This window comes from Sturnira hondurensis, unplaced genomic scaffold, assembly GCF_014824575.4.
Source record: "Sturnira hondurensis isolate 20B ecotype Veracruz unplaced genomic scaffold, ASM1482457v3 Scaffold0022566, whole genome shotgun sequence".
In the NCBI taxonomy this organism is placed as follows: Eukaryota; Metazoa; Chordata; class Mammalia; order Chiroptera; family Phyllostomidae; genus Sturnira; species Sturnira hondurensis.
Window position 1 is genome coordinate 9788816 of NW_028095197.1, and position 15856 is coordinate 9804671.

Here is a 15856-nt window from a genome sequence, read left to right on the forward strand (position 1 = left end):
GGGCCAGGTCCCCAGTAGGGGACATGTGAGAGGCAGCCTCACACTGATGTTTCTCTCCTTCCACTCCCCTCCCTCTAAAAATAAATAGTAAAACGTTTGAAAAAAAAAAAAGAAGCAACCAATTCAATGAATGCATGAACAAGTGGAATAACAAACCATCTCTCTTCCTCCACCCACCCCACCCACCTTCTCTCTCTCTAAAAATCAATTAAAACAAAAAACAAAAAACGAGTTGTGTCCCTTTGTCCCATCCCATCCGGAGAGATCTCCCTGGAGGCAACTACGGCCAACTCCAGTAGCTATTTCTTCTGATGTTTATATGAATATTTATAAACACACACTTCTGCTGCTATTTCTTGATTCTTTCACTTCAGATGTTATCTATTGACTTCTTACTATTAGAAGGTTGGGATTTAGCTCTCTGCTACCACTCCTAAAAGCCTAGTGAGCACTAGTAAACCGGAAACCAAGTGACCCTCTGAAAGGAGGGCAGCTGCTACTCTGAGCAGGTTACTGCTGAAAAACACAGCTCTGTGTTGGCGGAGTGGGTCAGAGTATGTTCATTTGTAAGTAACTAAAACACAGCTGAAAAACTGACATAACAGTGAAACACTAAGAGTCCAAGGTTGGTTTGATTCAGCCGAAGTCATCAAAGCTGACTTCGAGGTGAGGCAGCTGCCAGCAAGGGCCAGGGCTCCTCACCCTGATCCAGACAGATAAAGATCACTTCTGGAAACCTCCTTCTCAGGAACCATAGCAAACCTCTCTCAATCCAGATTGGGTCACATGCCTGTAGTGGATGCTGTGGGGCTCCACCCACACCCCCTCTTCAGGGGGGACACACACACCCCTCAGCGGCCGGGAATATCCTTGCTGTCAATCTCAGGGAGCCATTTCCCCCGAGGTGTTAACACCCCCCTCCAAGGGTGAAGCCTATGGCCAGTGGCTGGTGGATGTGATATGAGAATACAATTACCTGGCCTCTTTATTTCAATTTGGGACAACTCTGAAGGGTTGATGTCCTGGGGAATCAGCTGAGGTCTTGCTTATAACTACCACATTGCAGCTATTGTGGCGGTCAGCTTCTCTCCATGCCTGCCTTGTCTTCTTCATGTCCCCGTAGGTGGGTGACCCGGGAGCATTACTCAGCAAACATCTGCAGGAAACTCTCCATCATCTTAGATTCTGTTTCCAGGGAACCCAGTCTCTAAGAGAGTGCTCATTTCTGATGAGAGATGAGATTACGTTGATGAATTGGTACTAGTTGCAGGCCCTGCCCTAGAACCAGGGGTGGGACCAGCCTCTCCCGAAAGCACATAGGCTAAGTCAGGGGGAGTGGGTACCGGTACGAAACTTGGAATCCTAAGAAAGAGAAGGGGAGGCTTATTGGGGAGGCAACTACACAGATCTTCTTGATCTTTCAAGAGAAGCCAGAAACAGTTTATGTAAAAAGTTTCATGATGTTTTAACATTGGAAACTGAGATACTTTTAAATGTTATAAAGAGTCAGCAAGACATGGCCCATCACTGACCCACATTTCAGCAGTTTGCAGACTTGGCCAGAGAGAATGCAGGTGTAGTTTGCAGCCCGGAGAGCAAAGCTAGGACTGATAGTCATATGAAGTCAAGATTTCAGCTCCACCTAAGGGACGGTTTCCTAGCAATTTGAGCAATATAAAAATGGAACAATGCCCTTCAGGAGGAGGCGAGTTCCTTGGCACCACAGCTCCTGTTTGAGTCTTGTTAGTATTTGACCTGTCTGACCTTTGAGACCTTACTCACTGATAGCCACATATAGTGCCGTAGAGTCATAAAATAGCATCAATGTGCCTTCTGCCTGGTATTGACAGCAGGCAGCATTGGGACTGCACCAGTGGTACGACTGGAACAAGCCTCGGTTTCCTTTTCCTGGAATACACACTCGACTCGACTCAGCATTCTCAGATAATTAATTTAATATCAAGGAAATAAAAGGTGGAAATATAACCGAGGAATTCACGGCCCTGCTCTTGCCTTAGATGTAAAAATGCCACTAGTGAATCCTCTACATATATTACATCATGATAACCTCTGTTGCTTAGAAATCAGCGTTGTGTCCCAGCATGTCGAAGCTGGGGGCACCTCAAAGGTCAGGCAGCTCCGCTCCTCATTCAACAGAAGACACAGAGAGGGGAAGGAACCCACTGAAATTACACAGTGCTGCCGGAACCAGGATCCAGGGCTCTTCACCGTCGGAGCGGAGGTCTCACTGCCACCCAGGTGGAACATTTTTGTCATTAGGCTGAAACAGTTCCCTCCTGTCCAGCTGTCCCGGAGTGACAGGCCTTCTGGGCTATGGACTTTGGAGATTCTCAGAGACAGGAGGTAGCCAGTCTCTGGTCCCCACTCCCTTCAGCAGCCCAGGATGGCTGATGTTCACGGGGAGAGTGGGTTTGGTTCTGTCCATGAACCGCCTGCTGACGCCGTTGCAGGAGGAAGCGCGTGGTCGTCTGGCTCCATACTTCTCGCTAAAACACACCTGAACAGATGGGAAATTAGGAATCTGACAAACCTTTGTGTATGTTGTGTTTCTGTTTGAAAAGGTAGTGTGTCCACATAGTTTTTTTTTTAAAAGGTATGCTCTAAGAGTTTCACTCCCACTTCCTCCCCCATTCCATTCACCCTGTCCTCCGGGCGATTATTGCACTGACTTCCTTGTGACCCGTTACAATTCTATTCCTCTGATTCCCAAACAGACCCAGACGGCAGGGACATTTATTCATCCTCAATTTGCCTGCAAAGAAACTGAAACCTGGGAAGCCTCAGTAAGGGAGAGAATGAAAAGCGGACCGCGTCCAAATTCAGTGTCCTTTACACGACATCACTACCCCTTTAACAAGCCCCACAGTGTGGTGACAGCTTAGCTACCAGGAGCAGGATGAATGGGACAGGTGGGCCTGGAAGTCGGGCTGAGCCACTGAACCAACCAGGCCCCCTTAAAGCCACTCACAGGACAGAGCCTGGAGAGGGACTGGCTGGTCTGGGCCGTGAAGAGAAGAGGGATCGACAGGCAGAGGGCTGCCCCCTCGCCTCACACGTCCATTCTGTCGCAAAGCTCCGCCAGGCCTTCCTGTGAAATACTGACCCTTTCTCTTCTCACAGAAACAAACAAAAAAAAAACCCCAAATTGCTCTAAACGTCTGTTACCTCAGGTGTGGGGTATTGTCACAGGCTTTTAATTAGCCTCCAGGTGCAGAAATAGCTCTAAGTAAATGGGGGTGTATCACAGCCAGTTTCCGTTTATAGTGTGTGTGTAAACCACACCGATCCTTTAAAAGGCCCGGTCCTTCCACCCTGCCACCCCATGCGGTGGAAACAACGCCATCAGTGTGTTATGGGAAGGGTCACAGAGACAAGCTCTCCCTCCAAAACAAGAGGTCTCTTTCTTCCTTCCTCATTCTCTAAAATCAATTTTAAGAAATTGATTTTAAATTTTAAATTTAAATTAAAATTTTAAATTAAATTAAAATTTTAAATTTTAAAAATTTAAGAAATTAAAAAATTAAAAACCCCAAACAAACAGTGGCTGCCTAGTAGCCCCTGGCTATCTCTCAGCCTCTCGCTAAAATGTATCTGAAGAAATGGGGAAATTAGGTATCTCCCAACCCCACGCAAAATCTCACCTAAATGTAACGCCAGGGTCTTGGCAACCTCTCTACTCTTTTACTGTGAATGTCGTTGCAACTGGCTTAAGAAAATCTGTCCCATTTTTGAGCTCATACCCACTTTCATTCCCTGAGCAGACTGCTTGACAGAAAAGGTAGGCAGGCCCTTGGCTCCGCCCACACCAGCTGTCCTCTGCACCCTGGGGACATTCCGCCCTTTGGGAACAGATAGATCTCTGCCGCAGGCAGGACACCTCTGGTCGGGACCCACACCCCCCACCAGGGGCCTCCTTGGCCAGCTTGCTTTCTTTTAATATTTTTTCCTTTCTCAAAATTTTATTTGTAAATGTTTTTCAGTTACAGTTGACGTTCCATATTATATTAGTTTCAGGTGTACAGCATAGTGGTCAGACATTTATGTAACTTGCAAAATGGATCGCCCCTAAGTCTAGTACTCACCTGGTACCATACGTGATTGTTACAATATTATTGACCACATTTCCTAAACTGTACTTTACGTCCTCAAGACTATTTTGTGACTGTCAATTTGTACTTCTTCATACCTCCACCTTCTTTCCACCCAGCTCCCCAACCTGGACTTCTTTCTGGCAACCATCAGTTTGTTCTCTGTATCTATGAGTCTGCTTCTGTTTTCTTTCTTTGTGTTTTTAGATTCCACTGTAGATTCCACATATAAGTGAAATCATATGGTATTTGTTTTTCTGTCTGACTTATCTCACTCAGCATAATACCCTCTAGGTCCACCCATGTTGTCACAAATAGTAAGATTCCATTCTCTTTTTATGGTCAAATATTACAGTGTATATGTGTACTACATCTTATCTATTCCTCTATCGATGAAAACACTTAGGTTGCTTCCATATCTCGGCTATTGTAAAGAATGCTTCAGTGAACAAGGGATGCATTTATCTTTTCAAATTAGTGTTTTGAGTTCCTCCAGATAAATGTTCAGAAGTGGGACTCCTGGGTCATATGGCAATTCTGTTTTTTGGAAGAACCTCCACCCTGTTTTCCACCAATCTGCAACCCCACCGACAGTGCACGCGAGTTCTTTTCTCCACGTCCTTGCCAGCACTTATTGCTTATTGATTTATTGATGATAGCCATTCTGACAGGTGTGAGGTGATCTCATCGGGGTCTAAGTTGCATTTCTCTTATGATTATTGACATTGAACATCTTTTCATATGTCTAAGCTGCCCATTTTTTAAAGACTGTTTTTTGGTTGTTTTAAATTGTACAAGTTCTTTATATATTTTGGGTATTAACTCCTTATCAGATATATCATTGGCAAATATCTTCTCCCATGCAGTAGGTTGTCTTTTCATTTTATGCGTGGTTTCTTCTGCTGTGAAAAGAACTTTTTAGTTTGATTTAGTTTATTTATTTTTTGTTTTATCTGTCCGAGGAGACATATACAGAAAAAAAATTGCTAAGAACAATACCAGAGTTCATTGCCTATGTTTTCTTCTGAAAATTTTATGGTTTCAAGTCTTACATTTAAGTCTTTAATATATTTTGAGTTTATTCTTGTATATGGTATAAGAAAGTGGTCTGGTTCTGTTTTTTTCTACATGTATCTATCCAGCTCTCACAATACCATTTATTGAAGAAGCTGCCTTCACCCTATTTGGACGCCAATTTAAATTTCACTGGTTTCAGAGTAATAGGTAGACAGAATTCGAAACACCAAAGTGTCTATGGAGGCACTGCGGAGCTTGTCACCACAACGGCCGTCTTTTGCTGTGGCCCCGTTCTCCAGAGATGGCGACCTCAACTCTATGAGCCTTTGCCTCTAGTGTTTGCTTTTTACATAATGTGGTTAGACTCTCTAAATTAATTTTAGACACTAACAGTGAACATTAGCTATCGGCTTCCTACTATGCAAAGTAAGGATGTGCCTCTCTTTACACTCGAACTCCCACACAGCTCTGACTTTCCCCAACAGACAGTATTGTTTTTTGTGTGTGTGTTTTTTTTAAGAGATGTTACACGAATGTAATAAAAACAAGATGCATGAAAAATGAACAAGTATAAAGAGCAAGAAAAAGCCCTTGGAAGTTAAAATATTGCAACTAAAATAAAACAGATTTGGTTACCTTACATATTTTCTCCTACCTCAGTCACTTTCCCCAGAAAAGAACCCTCCAGTCTCCGGACTTGGGAGACCAGCTATCATATCAGCATCCTGGACCTGAGCCGGGGGCCAGGAGGTGGAGGGATGCTCACTGCTCATTTGGGATGTAGAATCCCACCTTATTCCCTCTGTTTTCTCTTTCCTCTTTTTTGCACTCTGATTAGTCAACATATTTATTTTTCCTTCACCTGTAATAACGTCTTTATTTTTTTGTTCAACTTTCTGAGAAAATATCCTCAACTTATCTTTGAGTCCTTTTAAGGGTTTGGGAGGGTGTGGAGATAAGCAAGTAAGGGGAAGTTATCAGTATTGACCAGATAACCCTGTGCTACCATTGAACACCTAAACTGATAAGATATTCTTTGAGGAGAAAAGAAAAGAAACGGGGAAGGAGAAAAATGAGAGGGCGTAGTGCGGGATTGGCGGTGGTACTGTGCATTCTGAAAGGTCTGTTCTCCACCTCCACAAGGTTAGTGGAGATGAGCCCTCATCCAGGCCTCGGGCCTCCTGAGTCCGGCACCGCTCCGAGCCCATTCTCCAGAGTCCATGTCTCGTCTTCTGCCGTTTGTCTGCTGGCTCCACCTTCTAACCTCTCCCAGATGGCCACTGGTAAGGGGGTAGATAGATAGATACAATTAATTAATTAATTAATTAATTAAACGGAGAAGGAAGTCCAGAAATAAACTTAAGAATATGTAAGAAGTTAAGTCATATTTCATGTTCACGGGGAAAAGATGGTTATTTAATAAATGGTATTGGAACAACTGGCTCATTATTAAAAATAAATAAAATTAGTGTTTACCTCAAATCATACATTAGAAGATGAGTTTATAGAAAGATTTCACATAAAAATGAACCCAGAATTACTGGGGGAAAAGGTAGGTGAACAATGGTATATCATCTTTGAGTGCAAAAGGCCTTTCTAAGCAGGACATGAAAGCGACAACCATAAAGATTAGTTTTATCTTAAACACAATTTCAAATCTTTTGTCATCACCCTCCCCAGTGTGTGCATATGTATCCATCCCAGAAACAAAACAGGTGGGGGAAAATTGTTTGAATGTGTAGGTTAAACAAAGGGTCAATATTTTTAATACATACAGAGCACTTATTAAGAAATAATTTTGAAATACCAACAGGCAACTTAACAAAGAAATACAAATAGCTTATAAATACCTGAAAAAATATTCAGCCCCATTAGAATGGGGCCCTGGCAAGGTAGCTCAGTTGGTTAGCGCATCATCCCCATACAGTAAGGTCGTGGGTTCTATCCCTGGTCAGAGCACACCGGGAATGAAAAAATGAATGCATGAGTAAGTGGAACAACAAAATCAACCTCTCTTTTCCATCTAGTAAATAAATAAAATAAATAAAAATGAGATAGTGTTGTCAACTTACCTAATTGATTAAAAAATTAGCTTTGTGGAGATATGATTCATATTTATATAATGTATATATTTGAGATATAATTTATGTAAGATATTTGGATATCATTTATATTATACATTTATATAATTTATATATCATAAAGTTCACCCTTCTAAAGTGGACAATTCAGTAGTTCTTAGTATACTGAGTTGTGCAACCATCACCACTATCAAATTCCAGAGTATGTGTTACCCCCAAAAGAAACCCCATACTAATTAGCATTTTCCTCACACCCCTTCCTTGGAAACCACTAAGCTGCTTTCTGTCTCTACAGATTTGCCTGTTTTAGACATTCACAGAAATGGAAGCATATGTTATGCAGCCTTTTGTGTCTGCCTTCTTTCATATGACATTTTCAAGTTTTATCCATGTTGTAGCATTTATGAGTACTTCATTCCTTTTATGGCCAAACATTGTATGGATGTATCAGTTTCCTATTTGCTGCCATAACAAATTACCACAAATTTAGTGGCTTCAAACAACACACATTTATTATCTCACAGTTCTGTAGGTTAGAATCTGAAATGGTTATTGCGGACTGAAAGCAGGGTGCTGACAGAGCTTCATTCCTTTTAGGAACCTCATTGGGAGAACCCATTTCCTTCCTTTTTCTAGTTTCCAGAGGCCATCCACATTCCTTGGTTTAATACGCTCTTCCTCCAAGTTCAAAGCCAGCAATGGTAGGTTGAATCCTTATCAAGTCATATCATTCTGATTTCTCCTTTTGTAGTCAACTCTCCTTCTTCCTTTCTCTTCTGCCTCCCTCTTCAACTTTTAGGGACCTTCTCATGCATAATCCAGGACAATATCATTTCATGATCCTGAATCACATCTATACAACCCCTTTGGCCACCTAAGGAGTTTATTCACAAGTTCCAGAGATTAGGACATCTCTGGAGAGACATTGTTCTGCCTACCACACGGATATACCCCACTTTGTTTACGCACTCATCAGTTAATGGACATTTGGGTTATTCCCATTGGGGCTACCATGAATAATGATGCTATGAACATTCCTGTACAAGTTTTTGTGTGGACTGACATTTTCAGTTCTTTTGGGTATGTACCGAGGAGTGGAACTGCTGGGTCATATGGCAGCTCTACATTTAACTTTCTTTTAAGTATACAATTCGCTGGGTTTTAATATATTCACAAAGTTGTGCAACCAAATCACTGTCATACAATTCCAGAATATTTTCATCACCCCAAAAAGAAACCTCATAGCCATTAGCAATCACTTTCTATTCTCGCCTTCCTGCAACCTCTGACAACCACTAATTTGCTTTCTTTTTAAAATTATTTTATTTTATTTATTTATTTTTAGAGAGAGGGGAAGGGAGGGAGAAAGGGAGGGAAACAAACACCAATGTGTGGTTGCCTCTTCCAAGCCCCCTACTGGGAACCTGACTCGCAACCCTGACTGCAAGTCAAATCAGCAACCCTTTGGGTCACAGGCTGGCACTCAATCCACTGGGCCACACTAGGCAGGGCTAATTTGCTTTCTTACTCTATGGATTTGCCCATAGAGTAAGGACACTTCACATAAATGGAAGCATACAGCGTGTGGCTGGCTTTCATGTCTGGCATCTTTCATTTAGCATCTTTTTAAGGTTCATCTGTGTTGAAGCAATATCAGTACCTCATTCTTTCTAAAGGCTGAAAAAAGTCCATTGTATGGGTATTCCACATTTTGTTTATCCATTCACCTGTTTATGGACATGTGGGTTATTTACAACTTAAGGCTATTATAAATAATGCTGCTATAAACATGCATGTACAAGTTCTGTATGAACATATATTTTCCTTCTCTTGAGTTTATACCTTGTAATGAAAGAAATTCCTGGCTCTATGTAGAACTTTTTGAGGAAAAGCTAGCTGTTTTCTACAGCAGCTGCACCGCCTTACATTTCAACCAGCAGAGCACAAGCGTTCCTTCCCATTTCCCTACATCCACACCAACACTTGTCTGTTCTTATCATAACCATCCTAGTGGATGTGAAGTGGTATTTCATGATGGCTTTGACTGGCACTTCTCTAATGCCTAACTAACGTTTAACTTCTTTTCACATGTTTATTGATTATTTGCATATCTTCTTTGAAGAAATGCCTTGCCCATCTTTAATTGGGTCGTCTTTTTGTTATTGAGTACTGATAGTTTTTATATTCTGAATACAAGTCCCTTATTAGATATAGGATTTACAAATATTTTCTCCCATTCCATGCATTCTTTTACTTTTTTTCTTTTTATCCTCACCCGAGAACATATTTTTTCAATGCTTTTATTTTTTTAATTATTTGAATTGTTGTTTGAGTGCAGTTTTCTTTTATTCTCATCCCAGCCTCCTTCCCCACCCAGTGCTCCCCATTTCTTTGCTTTTAGAGAGAAAGGAAAGGAGGTGAGAGACAGAGAGAAGGGGTGGGGAGAGAGAGAGACATCGATGTGTTGCCTTCTCACATGCACCCCTACGAGGTAACAAACCTGCAACCTGGGTGTGTACCATGACCAGGAATTGAACCTGCAACCTTTCAGACTACTGGACCATGCTCCAACCAGCTAAGACACACCTGCCAGGGCATCTTTTACTTTCGTCACAGTGTCATTTGAGGCACGAAAATTTTCAATTTTAAGTCCAATATATCTATTTTTCTCTCTTGTATGCTGTACTTCTCATGTCTAAGGAAGCTTTGCCAAATCCAAGGTCATGAAGATCTATTCCTGTTTTCTTCCAAGTCATAGTTTTAGCTCTTATATTTGAGTCTACAATCCATTTTGAGTTAGTTTTTTAATACAGTATATTGTGGAGGTTGAACTTCGTTCTTTCGCATGTGGCTATATAGTAGTCTCAGCCCATTTGTTTGGAAGACTCTTCTTTTCACATCAAATTATCTTGGCACCCTTAGGTTTTCAACCTTGTCATTAGTTGAAAACTGATTGATAAAAAATCTTTTAATGAGAATACCTACTTTAGGCAAGGGTGAGGGAAGTCTCACACTGTTAACGGGAGCACAAAAGCAGTACAGCCTCTGAAGCGTAATTTGCCAAGCATTTCCAAACTTGAAATACATATCCTCCGATTCAGGAATGATACTTCTAGGAATTTATTTTAAGGAGCCAATTGTAGAAAGACATTATGTACAATGATGAACAACTGGAAGAAACCTAAATGTCAATCAGTAGGAAACCAGGTGAATAAATTCAGCATACAGTGAAATATGATATGGACTTTACAAGTAATTAAATAAACTCATTTATTGAGTTGGAGAAATCCCTGTGACATTGCTGAGTGAAAAATTAAAGCATGTTATGAAGCATCATTTATAGTATTATGCATTTATATAATATATACTTTACATAAGAATATACATTAATAGAGATTGATCAGAAAATACAAAAAATGTCAATAGTGGTAGCCACTAGGTAATGGGATTTGGGCTGGCTTTTATTTTCTTTATACTTTTTGGCATCGCATGAATTTGCTACATGAATATGTATTGTCTTGATAATCAGAAAAAGAAAAGCTATTTTTATTTTGTAGGAGAATGTCAAGCAATATATACTGTAGAGGACTATGCAATGGCAAGCAAATATGTTCATAACATATTGCCAAGTGGAAAAAAGCAGGCTACAGTATCATCCTGCTTTTGAGAAAATTTTAAAAAATATTATATATATATATATATTCCTAGGAACTATGATATTTTTTACTACTATTTGTAAAGTAAGGATGTCTCTTATGATCAATATGAATATTTAATGTAGTGGGTTTCCCCATTGCTGCCTCCCTGAAAAGCTGTTATTATTAATGAGACGATGCTTCTGGCAATCTGAGACTTGAGAAAGTGCCATATGTGTACAGAGAAAAGACTGGAGGAATAGACACCAAAACGTGACCAGTGCATGCTTAGCCCTGAATTGAGATTTTTATTTTCTTCTCTTTGTTGAGCACAGTTTCCAAGTTTTCTATAGTATATCCATAAATAGCATAAAAAGAAACCTGGCTGTCCTGCTTTCCTTCTTTCTTTTCTTAAGATCTAACTGGCTGCAGTACATGATTCATGAATCTGACAGCATCTCATCTAGCAACGAGAAGGGTGCTCCTGCCCTGCTTTTCAAGAAGTAGCATGTGAGTCCTGACTGGTGTGTGTGGCTCAGTGGGTAGACCTTTGCAAACAGAAAGGTCATCAGTTAGATCAGAGCACATGCCTGGGTTGTGGGCCAGGTCCCCTGGTTGGGGGAATGCAAGAGGCAACAGGCAACTGATCAATGTTTCTCTTCCTCTTTTTCTCCCTCCCTTTTTCTCTCTCTAAAAATAAGTAAATAATTTCTTTTTTAAAAAGGCAAAGCATTGGCCTTTACCAAAATGAGACTAGCAGATTATGCCAGGAGTGTCAGAGTCTAGAGTGAGCAAGGACCACCTAGTAGCTCCACCAAGGACCCCGGCCAGACTAGAGTCGGCAGAGCAAGCTCAGAACAGGGGAAAGTTTGGTCAGCAGAGGCAGGGCTCTTGGACAATTCTGTGTGGACAAGGAATTCCCTGTCAGGTAGAAGAGCCCAGATGGTGGGGACGCTGGCTAATTACGGAGGAGTCGCACACCCAACACGGGGGGGCCACTCAGATTATTTCCCAGTCTAGCTCAGGAGCACAGTCCCAGTTCGTGAAGAGAGGCCACAGACTTCATGGAACCAAAAAAGAGGCCACCCCTATTCATAGTCAACTTAAAGGGTTTGGGGTGAGCGGGGAGCCCTTTCCTCAGTCAAAGGGAGACAGGACACGAAGGGCACAGAGCAGAGGTGGAAGACAGCAGAGCTTCTACGTAGCCCCTGATGAGGCCAGCAAGCTCTGGGCCCCTACTTAGGGCAAGGGAGGGACGGGGGCTCGCAGTGGCTGTGGCAGGCACTACGCCAGGCAGGAGTCTCATGACCAAGCCTACCCCTCACAATGGTCCTGAGATGAGCAGTCGGAGGCCCAGAGCGGTTATGTGGTTTGTTCAAAAGCCTCATTAGAGTCTTTCTCTAAAAAGGGAAAAACATTGAGCAAAGTTAATATTCTTATTTGTCATATTAACTCATTTTTCATAATAGTAGGTGAAAAAACAAGTTTCAAAAACATCTTACTGATCCTAATATTCTTTTGTCAAAATTATGTATAATATAGAAAAAGCTGCAAGGATCTACACCTTTAGTGGTGGGTGTATCTCAGTGGTAAGAATTTAATTTTTTATTTTATTTTCTGTGTTTTTCTTCCCCTGTTCCCCTGACACACAAGCATGTACATCTTTGCTTCTTTGAAGCAAAGAAAACAAAAAAGATTTTTTACAAGCAGTTATGAGGACCAGTGGATCAAAGTATTGAGAAAGAATTACAGTGAGAGCATAATGACAGAGAAACCCAGATTCTTACTACCTTTGTGAGTTCCACTGGGCTTCTCTGAGTCTGTTTCCTAAACAACACAAGGGGATTGCAGTCTTGTCCCAGTGAGCTGTTGCCAGGATTAACTGAAATGCAATATACGTGAAAGTTCCAAGCATGGTACTTGGCATCAAGATGGCACTTAATAAATCGTAAGCCTGTAAGCCTGACTCTTGGTAGTCATAGCTCTACCTTCCTGCTCTCCAAAATAGGTGCTAGGGCCTTCCTGGGGCAGCAAGAAGAGCTCTGGTTCCCTTGGCAAGGGCCCCTGGCTATACCTACAACTGCCTACACTCCTGACACTCTCCCCTCCTGTTTTTACCATCTGGAGACTTACAGAATCTCATTCCTTACCCAATTTCCATCTCTCTGCCTCTCCCCTTCCCCTTGTCTCAACAACCCCAGCTGCTTAGATAGTATTCTTGAGGATGTGCAGCATTATTTTCAACATAATATGCACTGGCAGACCACCTACACTGGCCCAGGCTCCTACTGTCCACTTACATCACCCAGAAATATTACTTGTGAGCTCACAGTCTAGGCAAAATTCTAGATCCTTCAACAATGTCCGTGTGTGCCTAACTGCTGTAACAGGTACGCACACCACGCTATGGAATGTCAGAGAGCCGATTCAGCAACATGTGCACGTGTACAGTGGAGGAGGGTCAGAATGGAAGTATTCAGTTTTTAAAGAGCAACAATTTCTTCACCCTAAGTATCCATTAGCTTTGTATATTGTCTTTACAAAAAAGAAAGGGTGCCATTCTGCCAAGCTGGTTTCAAAGCCAGTTAAATTGATGCCTGAATGGAGCTGTTTCCTCTCAGATTTATTAAAGCTTGTTGCCAGCCACAAAATTTGGGGAAGGCTCGGGTCAGCTGATATTTTGACGGATGACCTGCTTGGTGCCGAGGCAGTGGAGTAGAAAGCAGGCCTAAGGAGTTACAAATTAATGTTCCCCTCCACTTGGAGCTTATTGGGATACACACATATCCTGGTTAATAGGCAGTTTTAAAACGAAAAGGAGTGCCCAATACTGGGTATTATTTGATATTTTTCATAGCTTACCAGGCAACCATGAATGTCAATGGAAGTGAAAAGAGATTCATCCATAGTTCCGACTCCCTAAATAAATAAATAAGCTGTTTTTGTTTTTCCGTATTCCCTTCCAGCCCCTACTCAAATCCATAAATCTACGAACACGATGCTAACCATGGATTAGATACAATTATATAGCCTACTTCTCACACCCAGATGCATACTCAGAATGATGTTAAGCACACCAATATTCAAAACCAGGGCACTGTGACAACAGCCCCTTCAGGCCTACGGACTGACAGTCCAGTGGGAGATGTTGGCAGGGCAGAGAGACACACCCTGTTCTGCCTGTGTTATTTATGCCTCTGGCAGTGAAGCCCCTGACAAAGAAGCATGTCACTGGAACACATGCTCTTTGTTCACAGAGGTGCATGCCAGCACCGGCTGTGTCAGAAGGGACAGTACTGGGTCTGTAGTCTCTCCTCCTCTGGCTCCTTTGCTTTCTTTTTATTTGCTGCACATTGTGGCTATGTTTATTAATTACTTTGTAGCTTAATCTTATAAAACACACATTTATTTAGTGAGGAAAGAGTCCTTCATGCCCTTGAGTTGGTCCTAGAGGACAAGGTCCCAAGATTTGCCTGGTTTCTCCCTCAGCATCAATACCGCCTCCCCCAAGAGCCACCAGGCTACCGCTCTCTAGCAAAGAGTTACTGTGACCTGGTCTCTTTCCTTATCTCCCCTTTACCTGAAAGAGGGCACCTGCATGTTCTGTTTGGTACTTACTAAAGGTCCTCTACAAGTGTTCCCGGCCTCATGTTCCAAATCAGGCCCTCATTCTAGGACTTCATTCAAGGCAGACTGATGGAGTAGCAGAAAAGAAGTTGTTAGGCTTTGGCATTAGACCCATCTGGGTTTGAAGCCTAGCTCCACCTCTTGGACATGCAGGTTAAGGTTCAGTTCCTCATCTGTAAAATGATTAAAATACAACCTACTTCACAGGGCTGTTTTTGGATTAAGTGAAAAAGAGCATATCAAGCCCTAAAAGGGGATGATCGATCATTGCTTGTTATAGCTCATGGAACTGAGTTGCTAGTTTTTCCAGGAAGCCTTCCTCTCAAGGCCCTGTGGTTCTCATAACTTTACAGCTGGACCTCGTGTGACACCCTGAGGAGTACTTCCCTCACCATTTTCTCCTGTCGCAGAGATGTCTGCTACTACTAACATTTTAAATATGAGAGTTGGGAGACAACATACTAGAAAGCTCCTGCCTTTTTTCCATAAGCCTATTAAAAACTTTTACTTGAATTGCATATTTAAGAATTGATGTAAGTGGTTGTGTTTGCCGAAGGTAAAATGGCAGGGGAGAGGCTTTAAAAAAGCCTTAGGTTGATGCACAGAATTGTTTATTCACACGTTGTCCCCTATCTCTCGAGCCTTTTGTCTATATTAGAATTTTAGACACATGACATATTTGCTTATGTTACACTGACTATAACCTTATATTACTCTAGCAGGTCTGCAAAGCAAACCTGCTGAGCAAAACTTAGTGCTCTAACCCTGGATCTCAGGATGCTCTCTTAACCAGATCATCACAAAGGCTACCCGCCAAGCTTCACCCAAACCGAGACCAATAAGAATTTACACACCTCACAGGGGTCCCCTAAGGAATAATGGGATAAAAGTCTTCGGGAAAACTCTGTAAAACTCCAAGGCTCCATTAGAAATGCTAATTGCTGCCTCGCTAGCCTACATTTAAATGTTACAAACCCAGGGAGATTCTACTGAACTCAGGGACGCTGGGCTTCTCTGTGGCTTGGGCAAGTAACCGGAGCCGCCCCCGAGAATGCCGACTCCACCCGGAGCCACGCGGTACAACGCTCCTGACGGGTGTCCGCGTAGCCCTTCCATGACCACCGGTCCAAGAAGACGGCAGGGTTCGGGCTGTTGACCCTTACTGTGGGGAGAAGGTGAACCCGAAAGCCGCATGTCCCGCGCTCCTTGCACGTGTCCCGCCTTCGCGGCGTGGGGCTGGCTTAGTCGAGCCTCCGCGGCCAGACCTGGCCATACGGACCCCCGAAGCCGGACTGTAAAGCCTCCCCCCAGCCCCTCTAGCAAATGTCCAATCGCGGGCGGACACCCGCGTCCTGAAGCAACGAGGTGGGGCCCGGGAAGCCCCCAA

At 42.5% G+C, this 15856-nt stretch overlaps 1 long non-coding RNA gene across 3 annotated transcripts; it reads right to left on the bottom strand.

Annotated features, from left to right (window-relative positions):
• Positions 1–5240: 5240 nt before the first annotated feature.
• On the bottom strand, positions 5241–15745 carry LOC118979583 (uncharacterized). 3 transcript variants are annotated; one of them, XR_005064950.1, is made up of 6 exons: positions 14461–15745; positions 13705–13761; positions 12633–12724; positions 12161–12242; positions 6977–7073; positions 5241–6406 (listed from the first exon to the last, which is right to left on the bottom strand). It is a non-coding gene; the product is annotated as an uncharacterized LOC118979583 (long non-coding RNA). The 3 variants fall into 3 exon arrangements; XR_005064949.1 differs by lacking the exon at positions 13705–13761; XR_005064951.1 differs by lacking the exons at positions 12161–12242; positions 13705–13761.
• Between the last annotated feature and the right edge of the window lie 111 nt (positions 15746–15856).